Below are 24262 nucleotides of genomic sequence, written 5' to 3'. Positions count from 1 at the left end.
ATCTAGGATATCTCAGTAATGAACCTGAGACGGTTAATAATCTCTTTAGTAAAGTTCTATAAATTGATGTGAAATTTATAAAATTATAATCTGACATAGATGCGTCCTTCGGCCAGTATGTTCTAAAACTAAATTGAAGTGCTAATAGTTAACACATTATAGCATGCATGCATGCAATACATAGTGTATGGTGCTCTTTTGATCATGAGGATTACGGTCTAAATTGTCAGATGCCTCCATACACATAATTTTTTTAAAGTGGATTGTTCCTTGTAGAAAACAAGACCGACTTTCTGTTAAGCAACTAATTACTGTACATGTCATGATGTGTGCTATGTGAAAACTAATTGGGAACTAGTTTTGATCTTGCTCATGTGTTTACTATTTCAGAGTTGGCAACAACTGAAAAATAATCCTGTAAAAATCACTGACTCCAATTCTCCACAAAGGTATTAGTGAAAACGACATAATTACTCCAAGATAAAGTGACCATTACAAGCCAAGTCTAAGGTGTGTGTGTGTGTGTGTGTCTCCATAATCATTACACTACTTTCATCATTAATTTAATATAAGTCATATTGTTTACATTTATTATTCTTGAATATTCTTTTCCAATGCCTTGGAGATTGATTTATGGTTATGCCCTAAAATTATCGTGCATAATTCTAAATCAGGGGTTCCCAATCTTATTTTCTTTAATAGAATTCAGTGAGTTATTTTATCATCAATGCATATATAACTTTTTTGTAATCAAATATTTGTTTTTAACTTAGTAAAAATTAGAAATGAATCATTTTCATTATGTGCAGAACATAAAATCCAAAATTTGAGCATTTCAATAAACATGTCCAGTAGATAAAACAAATATAAACTTTATTTGTGTGTGCCATCTTAATGGTTTTGTGGACCCTGGTTGATAATTGTTTTAGAGGATCGCACATTGTAGCTGCATCACAATAATTAATGAGTCAGCTCAAATGGACTCATTCAATTTATGTTGGCGAAAGCAGGATTTTAGGAGTTGGAGTCAAAGAATCCTCATTGATTTAGGAGTCAGAATCAATGGAAATTCTCGAAGTTCACATAAAAAGTAAATGCGATACATGATGTAAAATATTCCAAATAAAATAGATTATCAAATTATCAATTGGTGCTTATCTTTTCAGCCAACAACCATCATTTGTTGCTATCCCATCTGTTTTTATATTGTTTTGTATTTCGACATTTTCATCGTTTGGGAATGTTTTAAATAAGCATTGACAATTTAGATTATTGCAACTACTGTTCTCATCTTGGATGTTATTTTCACAGCATTTTGGCTAATGTAAACTTGATCAAGTTCTATAATCTTTACGCAATTTTAAACCAAACCTTTTACTTAATTCATGATGGTAAATTGTTTTTGTTTCATCAGTTATGACTGGGTAGAAATTTTAAGTAATTTTTAATTATATTAGTATTGTCTCTACTGAAGATTTCCTTCATCAAAACAACAAAAGTTGAATTCAAAAAGCCCTCAAAAAACATGTCACGAGGGGCGTGCAATAAGTAATGCCCCTAACTCACTTCCCATAGCAGTAGAGCAACGAAACTTGGCACAGTTATTAGTCTTTCTCTACATAGGAACCACCCAGAGTTATGCATTTCTCACATCGTTTTATGCAGCTCTGGAGACCGTTTTTGTAGAACACTCCAGGTTGGTCATCCAATCACGATGTGACTTCAGAAATCAAGGCTTCATCATTTGGGAAACGCTTTCCTTTGAAAAACAACTTCATGGCTGGGAAGAGGTGAAAGTCAGAGGGTGCAGGGTCAGGAGAGTAGGGAGGATGGGTGAGGATTTCATAACCACACACCCGTGCTTCGGATCTGGCGACATGCAAGTTGTGGACCCGAGCGTTGTCCTACAGGAGGAGGGTACCTTTGCTGATCTTGCCCCACATCTTGATTTTGATAGCTTCCCTTAATTTCCTCAAAAGTGACGCATAATAGGCTCCTGTAATTGTGGTACCCTTTGCCAGGAAATCTGTTATCACTACTCCGTCCTGGTCCCAGAAGACTGTGAGCATGACCTTGCCAGCGGAGGGCTGCACCCTTGCCTTCTTTGGAGGTGGTGAGTCCAAGTGCTTCCACTGCATTGACTGGGCTTTGGTCTCTGGATCATAGTGATGGACCCAGGTTTCATCCTGTGTAATCAGTCTTTTGATAAACTTTGACTTATCTTCTTGGCACATCTCCAAATGAATCCTCAAGCACTCAAACATGTTCTTGCTTCTGGAATGGTGTGAGCAACCTGGGAATCCATCTGGCAGACACCTTATGCATATGCAAATGGTCATGAATGATAGTTTTCACAGACCCTGTACTAATCTTGACATCTTGGACTATTTGCCGAATAGTAATGTGCCGATCTTCCAAAACGGCAGTCTCATCTTGACAGACAGATGCCTCATCAATGGCAGAAAGGGGGGCGACCAGGTCTGGGAGCTGTTTCTTCAGACTTCTGGCCATGTTTGAATTCACGATGCCAGTGATTTACAAGGTCATATGATGGGGCATTAAGTTTCTTTCATTTCATCAAAAGTCTCCTGTGGTTTGCGCCCCTTTTAAATACAAAAACCGGATCACTGCTCGACATTCAACAGGCTCCATTTCACACCTCTCAGTTCAAACACCTGTAAAACAGAAACCACAATTAGTTCAGAGCTCTAATTTGCTACATAACTCGTAGAGATATAAATCATTGCACATGCAAAATTTCAGCTAGATCAGACAATTGGAAGTGGGTCAAGGGCATTACTTATTCCACGCCCCTCGTATTGTCTTTAAAATCAAAGAAAATGTTTTAAATTAAAGTTGAACTTTTGAAATTTCAAGAGTAGCAATTGAAGTTGACCATTTGATGTACCGACTCTGCAACCATGATATAAACTTCTATATGAATAAAGATTCAAATTGTCTTGACAATTTGAGATTAAAATCGATAATTTGCATTATTTAGTCTGTTTTCATCTTTGATTTTATTCTAACCACTTTGTGATCAATATAACCTCTGACCATAAGATGTATTTTGGTTACATTAACTCCATGACACAACGGATAAATTACTAAATAATAATCAGTTTTTAATGACAGTCTTCTGGATGTTGAAAATTCAATCCTCAGTACAGGCAATCTACTCTTGTGGATTAAATGAAAGCTTCAGTTCGATTTTCTGTACAGATTCCAGAGTATGACAAAACGCATCTGAAGAAAGTTGGAAGTTACATTGGCTGAAATGTTGAGAATAACAGTAGTTCGAACAATACAAATTAAAAATAGTTTACTTAAAAAGTTATGAATGACGTTAGATGGTTCTCAGCTTGTGGTGAATGTTGATTAATGAGGTTGTATTTCCCATTGTTATTTGGCATCCATACAGAATAAGGTGATAGAGAGAGCAAGCAAATATGATTACAACTAGCTTACAAGTGAATGCTGGGATTGAAGAAGGTGCATTTATTAAGTCACATTAACATGAGAAAGAGTACATGTATTAAATTATAATGCAATCTGCCACCTCTATTCATAGATTCAGTTCACTAATGAAAGGTGGTGTCGTCATCGTCTTTGTCCTTGGCTGGTGTAATAAAGGACATTATTTCTCAGAGACTTTAATGTATGCTTGTTGCTATATAGCCCATCTTTTGTTTATGATAGCGTTAACAGGAATATTCACACCTGTTGGTTTCTGTTGAGCTAGCCTCCCTCTATGAGGTAGATATAGTGCTAGTAAACATGTGAGGATAGGTGATGAGGCACATCACTGGTGTTTGTATGCATGCGTGAGGTGAAAAATTAGTGGAAGCGAGTAGAGGATTGGCAGTTTGGGTGGATATATTCTGCTTTCACCTGTCATTTGCTCTTAAAAGTTTTTTTTTTTTTTTTTTTTTTTTTTTTTAACTTGGCTGCATTGATAAGTTCCACAAGTGACGTTTTGATTTTGTATAAATGTTCACCCAGGCATTGATTTATAATGCCTTTCTCCTGAGGCTATATATTAGTCCACCCACACTTCTAGAAGCGCCTGGAAAATATTTTCGTTTTGGTTTAACTGCTTTATGGTACATTATCCTTTTTGGATTATTCAATATCTAAACGCATTATTAGTTGTAAACAATTTTATAGCCAACTGCTGTAAACAATTCGTTGTGGCTGGTTATCAGAGGCAACATGAATTTTCCTATACTGAAATAAGCTTTAAATAGATTTTAAGCTTGTAAAAATAATGAACTTTCTTTTGTATCTAGCTTTAAAGTTTACATATAGACCCCCCCTTTTTTTTTTTTTTCTGAATTTTCAAAAAGGCTTTTTAGTTAATAGTCCCCGTCTACTTGTCTTCACACAGGGACTTAGCTAGGCGCATGGTAGTTTTTAATGTAGAGAAAATTCAGCTGTCCAAAAAGAACTTTGGATTGAGATAAAGATAAATGTCCATCTAGAAAGATTTCTGTTTCACGGACTGAGAACGGAACAAATTCAGTGTAGCATCAGAACATTTACTATACTTTGATCATAGTCAAAAGACCAAGGAATATTTTATTTTAGTGAACAGTATTAGTGTGTTTCAGTTTGTTTAAATTTGCTATGAAACTTTAAAAAAATAATTTCCATCTCGTCCTTTTTCTGTAAAAGATGGGTCCAATCATCTAGTACTGATGTTCAACCATCTCTAGAATGATAATCTTGAGCCTTGATGAATATACTTTTACTGTTCTCCATATCTACTCTTTAATCTTTAATTGAATATTAAGTTGCTGCATTAAATTTTGTTTGCAATTTATTGACTATCAAAATAATTTCCATATTTATTTGCAGACCATTATCCTCATCTTCTAGTTGTTTCGCAATATTTTGGCCAACTATTCCTCTGGCCTTCGTCAGATGGTAAACATGGTGAGATGACAACAAATATGGAAGGCAGTAATTACTGAGGATATGGTTAAGAGATTCAGCATTGTTATCCCACCGCGGTTTACCTCCTGACTAAATCCAGAGGAATATTTGGCCAAAACGTTATGAAACAATTAGATGAGGATAATAGTCCACAAATAAACAGATAGATTACTCCTCTCAAAGATTCCAATAATAAATAAAATAATTTCCATTTTTATCTGTATCATTTAAGAAGCATTTAAGTATCCTGAATTTATATTCTATGCTTTCAGAAACAGTTTTGATTCTGAGCTTTGCTTTCTCTAATCTGAATGTTTGTATGAATGTTATGAATGAGGGCAAATTTATTTGCATAACAAAACAAAAAACTTTATTTTATGATTCGGTTGTGATTTTTCATGTTGAACACTTGTAATTGTCATGAATCCTAGGATGAATTAATATACTACAAAATCTTTGATTACCTTGTAATAGCCCACATATTTTATATTAAATGCTAAGAAAAAAGCCATCCAAATGTTTTTCAGAAACAATAAGCAAAAATCGTATACACCAGACACTCTTATAAACAGACGTCTTCTTTTTTCCACCTATACCAATAGTACAATAATTTTAAACTCTCTAAACAAGCTAGCAATTCCAATCATACAAATCACACCACAAACCATGAAACAAACATAAAAAACAAAACATTTCCAAAACAAAATCATATCTAATGCAGTCCAATACCATAACTGTCACCAAATACATGTGTGAAACTCATCGGGGACTACAGAAAAGGCTTAGTGAATATAGCAATTTCCAGAATGCATTATTCTCTCATTCATTGCAGCATGGTCATTCTTTTAACTTTTAAAGCTAAACTTATTAAATTTATTTTAAATAAATTTTGGCAAAGACTTCTTGAATCAGCTCCTATTACAAGCATAAATGTAATTAAACAGCATAACGGCTGCTACAATTTATCTACTTATAAAAACAGAACTTAAATTTAGATACAGGTTAACTAACTTACACCACAGAAAATAGTACCGATAAGAAAAATCAATAGATAAACAATAAAAACAAAGAAATTTTCATTTCTTATACACATCCAATATTTTCAATTTTAACGACTTCATTTATTCCAAATAAAAACAGAAACAGCACCATATCTTTTAAAATTCTAATGGCTATATGTTGAAAAAAAAAAAAATTACTCTCTCCATGCCATATACACTTTAAATGCTAATGACTATTTTTTTTTCAAATTGGGGGGGGGGGATCCATTTCATATTACAAACACAAAAAATTTTTTATTTTTTGATATTTTACTGGTATTTCATTTATTCAAATCAATCATCCCGAAGAAGTCTTGAAATAAAGACGAAATGTTTAACATATAATTTCGATTATTCCTTTTTCATCTCCATATAATTTCACAAAGAGTTCGAATAGCAAACATGAAAATGTTGGCTTAATACCTGGCAATTTGTTCTGAGTATGGGTCTATATTGGTAAAGGCCAGAGTGCACTTAAGCTGGTCTTTATAGCAAATTTTTAAACTCCCCATAGTCTGATCCCATTGGCAATCTTGCCATTGAGCATTTGGGGGGGGGGATTTGGATATTAATTCTGTGGACATACCCTGCCTAGTAAAGATGGTGATGGATGATCATAATCTTGATGCTGGTCACTGAGGCTTGATACAAAACTTCTATGCTTGGTATATGGCTCTCTCAAACTATTTTCAGAAATTATCTTTGGTTTTTGTTGCTGAAAGCACTATATACTTTTTTATATCACTCCTGTATAAAGTCCACATTTTGCATGTGTATGGAAGTACGAATATAGAACTACTGCCTGGAAAACTATGTTAGTAACCATCGTCGGTGCATGGTTGTTGAAGACTGCCCTGATTCTATTCTCCACAAGTGGGAGTAGATGTTAAGATGATCCCTAGGTATGAAAATTGATGCACTTCCTCTAGTGGTTGGTTATTTACAATATTGTTTGTATTTACCAGCTGAAGACGAAGTTGATGTTGGACAAGTGTCTTGATATCTATATTCACTTGCATCCCAAAACGTTCATAGGCTGTGTCATGTGTGTCCACTAACATCTGGAAGCCCTCTGTAGTCTGACCTGAAGTGGCATTGTCGTCAGTATATTAGTTTCTGTACTGAACACATGGTTGTTCTAATTCTAGCATGAAGTCGAGCAAGGTTGAAAATGCCTCCATTCATGCAGAAACGAAGGTCGATTGAGGGTATGTCTGAGTGAATCTCATTAAGCATTGTTGCTATGTGGAGAGAAACACGTTATTGTGAATAATGTTAAAGGGCAGTAAATTTAATAAGTTAATGGTAAAAATGTATCAACTGATAGCACTCCCCTTCCACCTTTGAGTGCTGCAAGATTTTGGGTCTCAACTTCTCATTATAGCGACCTATCTACAAATCTTGAATGTGTGACAGATACACAACTATAAAATATTCACTTTCTCCTCCCACTCTTCAAATAATTGCTTTTATTTCTAATGTCTTCACTTCGTTTATTTTTCTCTTGCACCCATTTTTCCCAAATATCTACACACATTCGTTCACTTCACATTCAAACTTAATTTCTGATTTAAGATATGTCCCTTTTCAAATGTCTTCAAAACCAAACTTCTGCACTTATAAAAAAAAAAAAAATCTTCCTCTACTCCTCCCTCAAAACAATTACCCTATTACTCTCCCACCCATACAAAAAAGAAAAAATTACATTCAATTGAATAATTTAAAATGAGTTTTGAATGTTATTTGGTATGTTATAAAATATACATTAGAAAAAAAAAATCCACAAATCACTTAAATGCTAACATTTTCTTTCTATAATCTCATAAACCAACACGTCAGGCCAAATGATCCATTCAATGACCTAGTACTTATAAATTTATCTCCAACTGTATTATGTAATCTGATTCTTAAAAAAATCAAAACCTCATTTCTCCTATTTATTTTTCTGCTCAAATAGATACTAGAAAGGCTGTGACTTGGGGGGGGGGTGTCATCATGTTAAGAACAAAGAAGATTACCATTAAAAAGGAATGTTTTTCTTGGAGTAGTATTTTCTTAAAATTAATGCCGCTCTTTCAGAATTTCCTTCTGGAATCAATATTCCCATTTTCTTCCTGCATATAAATAAGTTTTTATAAATCCAACTTGATTCGGCATCAAATCTGAAAAAGATTGATATGCCATAACATAAAAAAATTAAACCAATGCACTGATCATTATGAAATGAATGTTCAATAAATAATGCGCCTGACTCACTTCTCATAGCATTAGAACAACAAAACTTAGTTATTAGTCTTTCTCTACATAGGGACCATCTAGGCTTGTGCATTTCTACCACCGTTTCATGCAGCTATGAAGATCGTTTTTTTTTTTTTTGTTTTTTTTTTTTTTTGTATGTAGAATACCCCAGGTTGATCTACCAACTACAATGTGACTTTGGAAATTAAGGCTTCATCATTTGAGACATGTGTTCCTTTTAAAAACAACTTCATAGATGGGAAGAGGTGAAAGTCACAGGGTGCAAGGTCAGGAGAGATGCTTCTAATTTGGCAACATGCGTATTGTGGACCAGAGCATTGTCTTGCAGGAGAAAAATACCTTGCCCCGCCTCTTGATTTTGATATCTCCTCTTAATTTCCTCAAAAATTAAGCAAAATGAACTCCTGTAATTATGGTACTCTTTGACAGGAAATCTCATCATTTCTCTGTCCTGGTCTCAAAACTTAGCATGGCCTTGCCATTGGCGATCTGCACTCTTATCTTCTTTGAAGATGGTAAATCCAAATGCTTCAACTGCATTTACTTGGCTTTGGTCTCTGGATCATAATGATAAACTCAGGTTTCATTATGTGTCATCAATATTTTGAAACATCTGACTCCTCTTCTTGCCACATCTTCAAATTCATTGAGTATTCAACATGTTTTTGCTTCTGCAAAGGTGTCAGCAATTTGGGAATCTATCTGGCACACACCTTATGCAAATGGTAATTTCCACAGACACTGAACTAATCTTGGGTTATTTTGTGACTAGTCGCACATTGATCTTCCAACATGGCAGTCTCGGCTTGACTGACAAATGGTAAAGGATTGACCAGATCTGAGAGCTGTTTCCACAGATTTCCAGCCATGTTTGAATTCACCGTTTTACAAGATCATATGATAGGGCATCATTACCATAAGTTTTTTTTTTTTTTTTTCATACAAAAACTGAATCACTGTGCGATACTCAACACTCGATTTCACATTTGACTCAGTTCAAACATTTGTAAATCAGAAACCACAATTAGTACAGACAAGTACTCTGCCACATAATTCATAGAGATATAAATCATTGTACATGAACATGTTCAGCTAGGTGAGACAACTGGAAGTGGGTTAAGGGCATTACTTATTGAATGCCCCTTGTATATATTCGTGCTGCATCGTGAATAATATGAGCACATTATTTTTGTTTGATGCTCCCTAAACTCGCCTCCATCTCTCCAAATAAGTAAATAAAGCTTAAAATAAACTAGATACAAAAAAAAAAAAATCTAATAGAGAAAAGAATTGTTGACTTATATAATATGTTAACCAGACTGGTGCATGTTTAACAATGTCTATGTGCAGGATAAACTCCTAAACTAATGAACCTATCATTATAAAACATGGAATACATATTCAAGGCAACACAGTGAGTAACTTAGGAGACGCAATATTATTCTTTGTATACTTTACCATTGAGGGATCCCGCCCACCTTCAAATTCAAATCTAATACCATACATATTACTTATACATATCTTGAGATGAGTATTCGGATAAAAAAAATATTAAAAAAAGCTGCTCTCCAGAAGTAAGATGAGTGATTTCGTGTAACTGTTCGTAAATTATGTTCCTTTATTATTTAACTATTAATCTTCTCTCTAAATATGAAGGAAACAGTAACAATATCGTTGCTAAAGATAATTTGATTTTATTGCTATTATAATCTGTACCTATGTTCTCTTTATATTTACCCCCTCCTTCTCTTGTTAGAAGTAATAACAAAAGGTGTTGACCCAAAGACGTGATATGGAATGTCTGCTTTATTAATCCTTTGATACAGGGTAATCTATCATCCTAGGTGCTCTTAATGTCAGTTTGACCTTTCTCTTAAATATTCATGAAATTAAATAAATATTGTTCTATCTTCTTCCTTGTTATATAAACAGCTTTCAAGATTACCTAACACTCTGGGCTTGTCGCACTTGTAAGATTTATGTAAGTTTTTTCTTTTTTTTATTCTTACGCTTGTGTTTGCTTTACTCGGAGAAGATTGCAAACAGTGATATTGTATTCAGCTTAGTTATTGAATGTATACAATAAGCCATTTTTTTAATAAGGCAAATTCTGTATCACAAATTTCTTATCTATATTTGAACACAGCAAGCAGCTGCTGATGTGATAGTAAAAGTTAATGCTGGATGGAGTAAGTTCAGAACTTTAGTCATTACTAACTAGCAGAGAATTACCGGTGTCAGCCAAAGGAAAAGTCTATCAGGTGAAAAAATTTTCTTTGTTTCTGTACCAAAAACTAAATATCATTTGTATGAACAGTTTCTTTTCTAGAACATCATATCTATGCAACAAAATACCTCAAGGCTACTTGCTAACTGACTAAAACAGTCGTCTTCAAATGTAATGTTAACAAATTGAGTTCTCTTCTTCGATAATCAACCTCTCTTAAGTGATCTTTTGCTTATTCCATTCGCTGTTTCTAATCTTCTTATGGAGACATTCCTAGTTCCAAATCAATAACTTTAACCTTTATTCTCGAGTGGCTCCTGTGCTTTGGTAAACAATGAATGATTAGTAAAAAATATATATGAGGTTAGTGGGAGAGAACCTCAGCAGAGTGCTTGATTATTAACAAAAATTTCAAAATACGAGCATATTTATTTATATATGTATTGCAGAAGATTAGAACATCAGTATCGTCGGTTTCAAATCCAAACAAAGGGGATCAATATCTGGTCTCTTATGTCGGATTCTCTTTAGCTGTATCTGTTTCTGTGCTTATATCAAAGTTTCATACAGGATGTGAGACTCCATTTCCTTGGAGACAGATATAAACAGAGGCTAAAGAGTTTGACATAGGTGACCAGAAATTGGTTCCCTTTGTTTGCATTTGAAAATAAGCATACCAATGTTTTTATCTTCTGCAAAACACACACACACACACACACAAAATGTTCTTGCTTGAAAGTAATTGCTAACAAGCTCATTTGGCTGTAAGCTTCGTTGTTAATTGGTGACCTACATTTGTGACCTTGTGTCAAACTTAAGTTTTGGAACAATGTTTTTATTTTTATACATTTAAAAATGCCTTGTCTTTACATCAGTGTTACCATGTCAGCCTAAGTTGAAGGTTTTCTTATTCTTGGAATTACACATGCTTCTTTCAAAAATAACTATGGTAGTATATGTAAAGGTAAAAAAAAAAAAAAATCACTGTTCATTGATAGTTTTTTTTGTTTTTTTTCTTACGGCCAGCTGTTCTGCTGTTTACTTGCATGAATTCATGTATGCATATCTGCTTCATTAAAAAGTAGGTCAAGCTGTTTCAGGGGATACAGTTTAGTGGCTTATAAACAATTTACGCCCCCGCCCCACGTTACTGGGGAGCCTCCCCCCTTTTGTGCCGCCCACCACCTGTTCTTGTCTTTTCTCTTAATTAATTTCGTTGCTGGTTTACATTTGAATACCTTTTTAAACCAACACATTTCAAGTGAAAACATTACACATTTACATGTCATAGCGAAATTAGTATAAATTTGAAAAATTATAAAAAATGATCCGGTAGATGATGTATTATATATATATATATATATATATATATATATATTTTTTATAAATTTTTATTTATTTACTTTTAAGTATTTTAATAAAATCAGCCACAATTTCGTTCCCAAATATAATATCGTGTTTTCACGTGAAATGTATGCATTACAAGATCACCAATGTAAACAAGCACCTTAATTTCTTATTAGAAAATATTTTTCAACAGATGATTCTATCAATGAATATATTATAAAATCAAATCTGATTTACAAGAAAATCGATTTGATATCTTAAATGTTGAAACTCAACTTGCATATAAATACTTTTGAGTTTTCTATTTTTCTTTTTAACTTTATAAATTTATAAATAAGCCAAGTACCCAGAAGAGTATGCGTTTTTTTTTTTTTTTTTTATCAAATTACAGATTTCTTAAAAAATTTGAAAATTTAATTCATTACATTTTAAATCTTATGCTTCTGAATTTTTTAAATAAAGATTGATAATTATTCAGGCTACTATTTTCATCTTAAGTTTTCGGGCGATATATCCACCGATCTTCTTCAGATGCATCTTTTTGAACTTGGAAAGCTAACATTAAAATCAGTAACTTAATGCAGCATATCATCGTACAAGTAGAACACTGATATTTAAATGATTACAAAAATAGATTTGTAAAAAACGTTAAAGGTTGAAGCTGCTTACATAAATGTTAAGACAAATCTGCCTCTTATTCATTAAAGAGTTAAAGATACAAGATTAGAACAAAATTTTACTAAATAAGGTTTGGTCATCTTATGTGCATGTCAATTTTTTTGTCAGTTTTTATCAAAATGATCAAGTTGATAGCTTCTCAGGTCAAACTCTGATGTGCAGTATCTTCCACGAATGGAACTACAGACTGAGTTTCCTGAGCGTGGTATACTATGTGGTTCACGAAGTCCTTTTAGACGGTTATATGCCTGGATACAGGACACACTTTCAGCAACATCTCTGGGTTTGTGTGTGTGTGTATATATATATATATATATAAAATTCCATTCAATATTTTGATTGAGTTACAAGCAATTCATTTTATTTAGTTTGAACAGAACGGACACCTGAAAATGTCTTATGGTATATCACGGCCCCTAAAATTGCATTGTTGCTGATGCTAGTAACGAAGAAACTGGTCTAAATGTAAATAATGTATTTTCTTTCATTTGAATTTCGTTGTCAGACACTTTTTTTTTTTTTTTTTAAGACTGTGCCACCATTGTTTAGCAGAGGCAATTTTGCATCTATAACGCCATTCTATGCTGACCACCTGTTTTTATTTTTTCTCATGAAAAATTCAATTTAATAAAAGAACAATTTTAAATGGCTGAAATAAGTTCATTGAAGGATTTTTGTTTTTTTTTTTGAATTGAAGTGCTTGCAAGTAAAAAAATATTTTTTTTCTTTTAAACATTTTTGGTTCTCGGTTTCCAGGCTGATATAAAATTTCTGTTTTGTCCTAGATCAGTGAAAATGTCCTAGACTGAGGCAATTTTTATTGTCATAAATCCAAAGTGACCCTTTTTGTGAAGCTGGATTTTCCCCCACATTTAAAACTGACTTTGTATCTAATTATGCTCTTGTGAGGAAGCAAATAAATAGTGACTTTCTGCTTTTCAACAGTGTGGAATTAGCTGAGGGTAAAAATGACCATGGAGTTGGGTTAATTTAAAGAACTTGATTCTGACTTCCCTCTGGACTTTAATTTTATAAAAAAAAAAAAGGAAATAGTTTGATCAAATGACATGTTTTTTTCGTTTTGTTCAAATGTTGAATTGTCGTTTAGAAGATAAGTGGATTATTAGTAGGCAAACAAGTTAAGTGGATTAAACGTTTGGATCAGAACTGTTGACACCAATTCCTTACTAGGTAGTGTTGGCTGACAAAGTAACAAAACTCTGTGTTCTATTCATCATTAATATCATTAATGCTTTTGGTATTTACTGACACTGTACTCTCAGCCCCTAATAAGATTATTTGAACTCCTGTGCACAACAACTAACTCAAGGTTATATGCTGTTGTATAAAGATTAAGTAATCTGAGCTGAGATGGTTCCATAATGTTACTCTTTTTGAATAACTTGCGACTAATATTCTTCTTGATGATTTATAAGACCATTTGTTTTTCATTTGAAATATCGCTGGGGTTTTATATATGGCGATGCATTATCTGGTCATCTAATGTTTAAGACAGAGGTTGGGAGGTGGATGAAAAAACATCTTTTACCCAATTCCAGAAACATTAAAAAAGGGGTTACCTCTAAATGAACAAACTAAAACATCTTTGCACTCATCTTAAGTTTCTGCATTGAATAATATAGTTTTGTTTTGCTATTACATAGCAAAAAAAATATCTGATGATAATAAAAAGAAAATTTAAAAAGCATCCTATTTTGTTCATATTTGTACGATTTAAGTAGTTTGATTTTAGAAACAAGAAAATTTCTGAATTTTTTCCAGTCTGAATCAAACTCAAATAACTTTAATGAGAAACTTTTAATTCATTTGTTATTTTTCTAGAGAAACTTGAATTGAAAACCTTTTTTATTGATTTAAATTATTTTTAAATTTCTATTAAAATAAGGTCTACTAAAATCGTGATTTTAGTTTTATACAGATAATTCTATTGTTGGTGAAAAAACTCATGGACTTCAAAGTAAATTTTAGTTTAGAAACCTTTTTCTGTAAAGGCAACATCATGGAATAGTTATACAAGTAATAAACAAAAATCTAATATTTCATTTGAAGTATTAGTTGTTTATTATGGTTATAAACTGCTTATAAATAGATGGATGTCAACATTCAACATATGTGGAAAAAGCCCTGAAACTTCCTTTAAAAAGCAGCTAAAGATACAAAACTATTTCTCATGTTTACAGGAAAATCTTACATCTAAAACACTTATATTTAGGGCCCAATTCCTAGTTTGTGTTCAACGATTTGACCTTTGAGAACTCTACCAAACTCCTAAGACAATTTTGGGTTTAAACACTTGAAATTTTAGATATAGGTTTCTTGGACATGGATCTAACTTAATAACTTGATTTGAGCCCAAACAAATGTTAAGGGGTCATAATAGGGGTCAAAGTAAAAAAAAATGTGACCTCTGCAGTCTCTACCAAATTACTCAGACAATTTCTGGTTTAAACATTTGAAATTTTACATAAAGGGTATTCAGAGATAGGGCAAGCTTTTTAATCAGTTTGGGTCGAAAATTTAAGCTACTAATATATAAATGTATGCATGTCTGCCTAAAACTTTCAACAGAGGTGACGGATTTTCACAAGATCAGTATCGTTTTGAAGACAAATACTGAAAAATTAGCTAAAAAAATTAATTTCTTCACCCTCAACTGGGCACTTTCTACAGGGAGAGGTCGCTTTTTCACTGATAATTTTGAAAGTCATCCCCCCTTTTCGATTGTCTAACCTTAACTTAAACCTACATCACTTCCGGTTTGACAGCGGTTGTAACAGCAAAGACGTCACGTTTTTCCTCCGTTCTTTACCTCCTTCACGGTATGGGTTCGAGCCTGCTTTCCTAAAACCACTTTTTTTTTTTTTTTTCTTTTTGCTCAACACAGACCTCCAAACACCCAGGTAACGCCAGGCACCCATGCTAGTGTGTAATATATATATAATATATATATACTTTTTTTACATGGGGTTCACCACTTATCAAGGCCCGAAGGCCACTCGGGGATAAGGGTTATTGCGTGTACAGTAATCAATGAGATAGTATTGTAGTAATCATTAGTATTGGGTGGTTAGATAGTGTCTTATTATTTTTCTAGAGAAATATATATATATATATATATATATATATATATATCTAGAGAGAGAGAGAGAAAGTATGTGCAGATATACGTTAGCTGCTAAATATACCAAAATCTTGGATGTTTTCACTTATATTTTTAAAAAATTGTTTTCCTTAGATGAAGCAGTTTTAAGCATGATCGAAACGGCACACTCGAGATTGTCAATCTGAATTCTCCTAACTGAACAATTGAGTATTTTAAAAATTTTATTTTTAAATAACATTCATAATTATATATATATATATATATATAAAAGCGAAAATGTATGTATGTGTGTTCGCTTTTTCTGTGTGTCTACAAAAGGCTTCTTTCAGAGAAGCGGTCGGTCGGTTCACAACTTTTTAAAACTTTTTATATCACATACAAATCGCAATATCTCACACTTAACAACGAAGCTCGCCTGTCTATTTAATTTGCTCGATTTCGGGAAGATAAATATTCAAGATTTGTCGCTCACGGCATGTGGGTTAGTCTTTTTCCTATAACATCTTCGGGGGGGGGGGGAAGGTTCAAACCTGACCTCATTAACTCATTAAAACGAGCACCTGCTAAATCCAACTAATTACATAAATTCAAACGTGTTTCCGTAAGCATGTCGCGGTGGGGCAATGGTTAATGTCACGCGTTTTTTTTTTGTTTTTTTTTTCCTCACAATTTTGCCTCAACGGTTCGGGTTCAATCCTCATACCTACTCTTTTTTTTACCCCCCCCCAAACACCCGGGCAACGCCGGGTACCCCTCGCTAGTATAATATAAAGCTGAACATCTCTGTGTCTGGTCATGAATAGGCTCCTATGGTTGATTATTATAGAAAACTGATCACATATAATGATAGATGTATCGAGACACAGGAATGGGTATGTTTGATCTGGCATAATGATGATTCCTTAAAATTGTGGGGTCTGCGTACGTGCCTGGTCCACAAAGTATGGAAATAAAAAAATTAAAAAAGAAAAAAAAATTTACAAGTGTTTTTGATATAGATGTACATAATAATACTTTGATAAGTATGTTTTAACTTAAATAGGGATGGTATAATAAAATCGTGGGGTCTGCGTTTGCGTCTGGCCTCCATAGAATGGAAATAGGCACAAACTTTAATAAAGACTTTTCATATCTATCTGTGTAAGTATACTTTGATAATTATGTTTCAGTTTGAAGAAATATAGTATAATGAAATTATGGGGTGTTCGTTCGCGCTTGACCTCCATAAAATGGAAATAGGTCACAAAGTTTAACAAGGTTTTTTAATATAGATCCACAAAATTTTGTGATAAGTGTTTCAGTATGAACAGGTATGGTATAATAAATTATGGTTTATCTATTTTATTTTTACTTTCATCATATTTTGCTTTGGTTTTGATACCCCCAAATTCGAAGCTATCTCTTTACAACCCTTCCTTTTCATAACTTATATCTCAGTCCATTTTCTGTAGGCTGTTTTTGAACCCAGTCAACGACGGGTACTTTTGCTAGTGTGTATGTGTATATATATATATATATATATATATATATATGTATATATATATATATGTGTGTGTGTGTCATTTATTTAGAAATGTTTTTAATATAATTTATATTTACAAAAATGGATCAAGTGGATTGAAAGTTCAAATACAATTAACATGAAGTATGGACAATTGAGGAAATAAGCGGTTTCCTAGAAAATCTAGAAGTTTAACCAGCAAAAATTGCTTTAACATGTTTGACGCTAAATGCATAAACACTATATATATATATATATATATATATAATGAAATTGGTTATGTTGTCATGGACCACTTTATAAATCATAAAAACCTGCACACATGTCAAACTAAAGTGGGATAATGGCAGACTATAATGAACAGCATTTTTCTAAGTCAGAATGTTAAACTTTGAAAAGCAACATAAAAAAAATCTTATTTTTCACTTTGATATTATTTTAACCTAAACAGATTAGCGAATCAAGAATGATTGCACCAGGTGAAAAATTGTCACAGTTTTCAAGGTTGCAAATTTTATACAATTTTCTGAAATTGAAAAAAAAAAAAAAAAAAAAAGTATATTTCTGTGTACAAATGTGTGCACTTGAAAATTTTATCTAACAAATAAAGTTATCTTGTTGGATTTTAAGTCATGCTTAACAAACAACACATCTGAAAAATAGTTGTCTTTGGGCTTGATAAGTGATGATTCTTTTATAAAAAAAAAAATGATCACTCAACAGGTCAATGGAAAATGATTGTTGCTATGCACTTATCAGTGAACAGCATAGCTGAAACAGCTCCATATGTTCTCATTTATATAAGCCTGAGCCTTTTTCCCCCCTCTCCTCGCAGCCTCCCTCTCACTCCCTTTGCCCTGTCGCTTCCTATTTTAGTCTAAATTACGTCATACCATTATTGATCATGGACATGACTAAATAATTGAACACTTTACTTGCATGCATTTTGCTTGCAATTCGATTACCCTGTATATGCTTATGCTAAAAAATGATCACTTCCGTTCCTTTGTATAGCCCACCTGTTAAACAGAAATGTATGAATGTGAAGGATTTGACTTTTTGCTTATTTATATTTAGCAACAGGTAGCAGTGTTCGATCCTCGTTAAAGATGATTATTACTTTTTCACACTTTTTAATATTTCTGTATTTTCGTTAATTTTCTTTTACTTTTCTGTTTTTTTAGATTTATTTTAATTTAATATCAAGTTTTAATAATTTATAGATAATTTAATTAGTAATTAGAATAGTTCCATGTTTATTTTTATAGCTATTTTCTAAATATAAAATCAAATTTTATTTTTTTTTTTTTACTAATTGTTTGTAAACTTATAAATGTAAAACTTATATAAAATATTGAAATTTTTTTCTCTCCAAGTTTATGAACTTAAAACTATATTTTAGAAAACTAATTCATACTTTCACATTGACAAAAACTGATCTCCCTAATTTATATCAATATTGGTAATAATTTTATACTTTAAATGGCTTTATGAAGCCTTTGTTTTTGAAAGGAATTGCTTTTTAAATTAATTTTGGAATTATTTTTTGGATGAGTAATTTGTATAATTTATTCACTCATCTTCTCGTTTTCACAATGTTTCGGCCAGTTATTCCTTTAGTTGTTTTCACGTTTTGGCAAATTATTCGTCAGACGAGGGTCAGAGGAATAATTGCCCGAAACGTGAAAACAACTAGCTGAGGATGATAATCCAAATAATTGAATAAAACGAATTACTTTTTATCTAATTTCTAAATTTTATTTTATACAATAATTATTGCCAATTCCTACAAGTTTAATATTCTAAACTATATGTTGCTAATGATCGATACAAAATATATATGTTGATTTACTAAACTTGTGAATAAACTACTATGAATTTTGGAATATATATTCGCAGTAACTCAATGATTAACATGAGAGCATTATTTTTTGTAAACTCTACTCTTTAAGGAAGTGCCCCCCCTTCAATATTTTTTAATAAGTTGGATACAAGAACTTTATTAGAAAAAAAATTGTTCTACATCAAATTTAGAGTTATATTAATACATTTTTAAAAGGATTGGTGTATACATGTTCGTGTCTATGGACGATAAAAATATTAAATTAAGCTTATTAACTATGGAATATGTATTCTAGACAATGGAGTATGTAACGTGGGTATATTTTTCTTTTTTTAAATTTATTTTGTAATTTTAATAAATAGATATGTTTATTAAAATTAATTTTTGCACTTGTTGAGTCTTTTCAACTGTTAAATTTAAAATTCTAAATATCAAGTGTTTCTTAGACGGTGGATTTCCTATTTGACCCATGCGTACGATCAGCGCTCCACACTTATGTTAAATTTTAATAAATGGTTATGTTTATTAAAAATTAATTTTTGAACTTGTCTGGTCTTTTCAACTGTTAAATTTTAAATAAAAATTTAAAACTAAAGCTATATTTATTGCTTGCTACAGATATTTGACTAGTTTTGTATAAGTTTAAACATGTGCAAACAAATAAAAAATTAAAAAAAAAAAAAAACTGACTTTACAGCCGTTCAAAGTGGTAAATATAGTTAGTAAATATTTTTTTTTATTTTATTTTTTTTTATTCAATTTTCACCCCAAACAAGGCACAGTGCCACTTTGAAGCAGGGGGCTACTATTAGGGACTTAATTAGCGGGGTCATTATGAAGGGAGATGAGTAGAAAGATGTTTGTTAACATTACACTTGAACTTCTGCATATCATTGCAGTTGGGAAAGCAGAATCCCGGAAGGGAGTTCCAAAGACCCGCAGTTCTGGGGAAGAAACTATTGGAGTAAAAGGCTTTCTTGCACCTAGGAATCTCTACTGTAAAGGGATGAGACTTAGTAGCTTGTCGGGTTTGTCGGGGGTAGTTACGTCGGGGAGGTACAAGTGTTTGCAGTTCTTCAGAGCATTCACCATTAAAGTATTTGTAGAACAGGCAGAGGGATGCAACATCTCGTCGATGGGACAGAGGTTGAAGCCTAGATGACAGTTCAGGACCTATCAGGTTGGCGATTCTCTTTTGAACCCTGTCCAGGAGCGAGAGACAAGCAGCAGATGCACCAGCCCAGATGTGACAACAGTACTCCATACATGGGCGAATGGTTGCTTTATAGAGGTATAGGATACTGTCAGGCGTAAGTAGGTTTCTAGCACGGTAGAGGGAGCCAACCTTCCTTGCAGCAGCCTTGGCAATGCTCTCAATGTATCTATTCCAGTTCATATTCCCTGTAAACGTTAGGCCGAGGAGTTTAAAAGAAGTACTTTCAGGCAATATGTTCTTGGCCTTTGCTATTGGTGGCAGAGAAGGTTTCTTGTAGTTATTGAAGGAAACAAGCTTAGTCTTAGCAGCATTGAATGTGACCAACCATTTTTGTCCCCATTCCACTACGGATTGGAGGTCATCCTCTAGTGTTTCTGCCATTTCCTTGGATATGTGTTCATTTGTTTTCCCCTCATATCTGTTATAGAGAGTGGTGTCATCGGCATTTTAAATGTAACTATTTATCTTCGTGCACGCATTATTAAATGCTTTCTCATTTCGTCGCAAATGAAAAAGTATCATCAGCAGTATCATCATGCCAACGCTTGCTACAATAGTCAAAATTGTTTAAAAAATTTTATTTTATTCTAGCTGAAGATGGGGCATTCTACTGGACGCCAGACATTCATCCACTATTTCATACATTCCAAACGAGAGATCTTTTAAAATTTCTGCCTCCCTTTAGGTACAGTAGTTAGTATCTCTCTTGCACTTGGTTCATCAAATATTTCTTCATGAGGCTGGTTGCTCAATTACTAGAATGACGATCTTCCTAAGATTCCAGTTTCTTACATAAAACCTTGGTATTTTATCTTTTCTCTCTCAGCTCTGTTTAATCCAGCATCATTGGGGACACTAACTTCTAAGGTTGCTTCTTTCTCCTTGTCCAATATTGCTGTCAGGTTTAATAGCTCTGTTTTCTAAGTACAAAACTAGGAATTGCATAGGCATAGTGAATGGTGTATGACTTATTTCCAACTGTTCTTTCTGATGTATGATGCGATATGCAATTTAATTATATGTTTGTAAGTTATGTGATTTGTTAATTTCAAACTTGAAATATTTGTGTGTTTTTATTTTTATTGTTTTACTTTTTTGCTTACTGTTCTTCATTAAGATCGTGTGTTATAAAGCTTACAACTCTATAAAGTTTGCACCCAGAATTTCTTTTGGTCAGTCTACCTCCCTCCCTTTCCGAGAATCCTGGGACATGCGTGTTTCGGCTTCATGAGTACACTATGCTTAAGGTGATGTCCTGTGATAACTAAGGTCATGTTTTGACTCCTTTTAAGGCAATTGGTACTCTGCTTTAAACTGACCTACAGTGAAACTAGCTCTCCTCTGGAAATAAGTAGGAAAATGCTTGTTTTTGTAATTTCATTTTCATATTTTGGGTTTCCTCATTGAAGTGCCAATTAGTTTTCGAAATCATTTCCTTTTTACTAAAAATTTCTTTTGATTATTGGATGTTTTTCTTGTCATTTTAGTTTTTATGCTATTGCACAAACTTTTTCATATTCTACAAATTTTATTGTTTTTTTTTATAAACAATGCAAGTGTAACAATTTTTAATATTTTTTTTATTCATTTGTAACTTAAAGGGAGGTCTTGGGGGTGCTTATGGTTTTCTTCGGTATTAAAAAAAAGAAAAGCATGAAAATTACTAATGAAATGCCAAGTATGATGTGATGAGGTTTTTTAGTTTATATTTCTCATCAAAACACCTTACAAAATGTTACCAAAATTATTGCTGAGATGTTGCAGTTAATCTTCAACAACCCTATGGTCTGTCAATTTCCAGTTCAAAGACACCCTTTTTTCTGCAGTTCTCCTTTATTTGAATTTTCCTTTTCGTTTTCCTAACCACCTACTCTTCAAATCTCTTTCTGCACACCCCTTTTGTATTTCACTCTTTGGCCAACTTACTATCTTAAAATTTTTTTTACTATCTTCCTTCCTACAGCAATCTAATCTTTTCCGCTTTGCCCTCTCCCTTGCACACAGCTATTATGATAGATATACATATGATTTGTGGAATCAAATGTTGATAGTGTTGTGTGTGTGTTTTTTTTCTGCATACATTTGTCAAATATATCTCTTTACAGAAAAAGTAATTTGTTATTTGAAAATAACTCAAAATAATGTAGATTAAATATTTTTAATTTTTTAATAAAAAGCCAATAATTCTTTGAATAACTTTGGCAATAAAGTACAATTATTCTCACATGAAAACACAAGAAATAATTTTTTTCTGTCTGTTTTTATTTTCTTTCTTTGTCATTCTCTTTTCCTTTTCTTTCTTTTTAAAAATTGTTCTTTCCAATTTTCGTTTTTTTTTCCTTGTTTTTGTAAAAGAATTAAATCTAAACCATTTTTGCTAACCAATTATATAACTCGTTTATTTGAGATCTGCTCTGAAAGTATCTGAAGCCATTTTTGACTTTGTGCTTTTCTTTGTTTGTTTGTGCTCTTTCAGCTGGCCAACAACTAATGCCCACCATTCCTGCCCATGCAGCGACAGTCCAGCCATGTGCGTGCATGTGTGACAGTCTCGGGATCACACACACGGACAACAGCGTCTTTTCCCCCCATCTCTTCTACTCCCCCACCTCTTTTATCTCCGCCCTCTTCCGTCGTACCACTCCTATTTACTTTTTACCGGCTGTCTGCTCCTCGACATCATCATCATTGCCATCAAAACCATCATCACCATCCTCCCATTGCTGAACTGCAGTCTAGACTAACAATGGCCAGATAACCCATTTGCTGCTGCAGAGACAACTAGCTGTCCCTCCAGCCATCTGTCCTTCTTCTATTTGACTGTGAAAGTCTTTTGTTTAAGAATCAGGTAGGATACTGCAACTGATTTGACCCTTCTATTATTTCTAAATGTTGTGAATCACTCACCCCCAACCCATGTGCAGTCTTTCTGTTTCCTTCCCTTCCTCTTCTTCGGTGTCTTCTTTCTTGTCACCCTCTTTTTTTTTTTTTTATCTGTATGAAAATATCTATCCCCTCCTCCATCTACTGCACAATTCGACCTTCCCTTAAAGATCTGTTGGTGACAGCATGCTATGTTGTTGTAGAGCAGAATGTGGCTGACCAGAAACTTTGTTGTTACCTGTGTTACATGTCCAACACATTTTGCATTAAATCTTATGCAAATCGTAATCGTTGTAATTATTGCTTTTAATGACATCATTTTTTTTTTTTTTTTTTTTTTTAAATACTTTTTGGTGTTTATAATTTATTTAGTCATTGCATGTTTTCCCACCAATACTTTTTAGAATTGGAAAAAGTGAAATTGTTTGGAAGTTTTTTCTTTTTTTGTTATACGATAGTTACATGCATGAAATGAAAGCATATCAGTGCATGCATGTATGCATAGCTAACATATGCAAGTGAAGTACATCGTAGGCTGATACTCCCTGTTCAGATTTATTGTCTATATTCTATTTGATAGGGCGTTGTTGCTGTCCTTATTCTAAGTCTCCATTGATCACGATTGTGGGGATTGGCTGTCACTGCTTATGGTTTGTTGTCTCCAGCATCGCGTTCAACGTTAAATTTTACATTGACTGCTATGTGATTGTGGAACAGAGGTTTTACAGCTGGATGCTCTTCCTATTGTCAACTCTGGCGCTTCCAGCAGTTTGAAATCTGTTTGTTGCTGTGACTTGATAATGTGTAACAAATCATAAGATTTTATAAAAGTTTATATTTTAGGTTAAAACTGTATGATAAAATAAAAATATGTAACTTTTTTTTCTTCTTTGTTTTTTTTTGTCCGGTTTCAGTAAGAGAAGTGAGGTGTCCAGTTTCAATAGAATTTGTTGCTACTTCATACCTACACGTGCTAAAATCGACCGAAGAGTTTTCACCGACTAAAAAAAAAAAAAAAACAAACAAAAGAAGTACACATCAGAGGACTTGAATTTTAGTATAATCTTTGTAAGATGAAGCTCTTGTATTAAATTGCAACAGTTCATCCAAATAACCTGATATACCTTCTGAGAGAATGGCTGAGTTTCAGAGAAGCAATCCTTAACCCTTGAAGACTTTCAAGCACGTTTAAGGAGAATTTGATTTGTG

The 24262-nt window shown here is 33.0% G+C and overlaps 1 protein-coding gene across 11 annotated transcripts in view; it reads left to right on the top strand.

Moving 5' to 3' along the window:
* LOC145276974 (serine/threonine-protein kinase tricornered-like) overlaps positions 1–24262 on the top strand; it is a 582645-nt gene that overhangs the window by 318814 nt on the left and 239569 nt on the right. For 4 of the 11 annotated variants that reach the window (XM_080128535.1, XM_080128534.1, XM_080128531.1 and 1 more), the window contains one exon: positions 22647–23018. The exons of the other annotated variants lie outside the window; for them this stretch is intronic. The gene's annotated coding sequence lies outside the window, so the exon portion shown is untranslated. The remainder of the gene's footprint in view (positions 1–22646; positions 23019–24262) is intronic. 11 annotated transcript variants of the gene reach the window in all.

The sequence above is a fragment of the Euprymna scolopes genome, chromosome 5 (assembly GCF_053919585.1).
Source record: "Euprymna scolopes isolate OS-2025 chromosome 5, ASM5391958v1, whole genome shotgun sequence".
NCBI lineage: Eukaryota > Metazoa > Mollusca > Cephalopoda > Sepiida > Sepiolidae > Euprymna > Euprymna scolopes.
The sequence above is the reverse complement of the archived record's forward strand: the minus strand, read 5'-3'. Positions and strand labels throughout refer to the sequence as shown.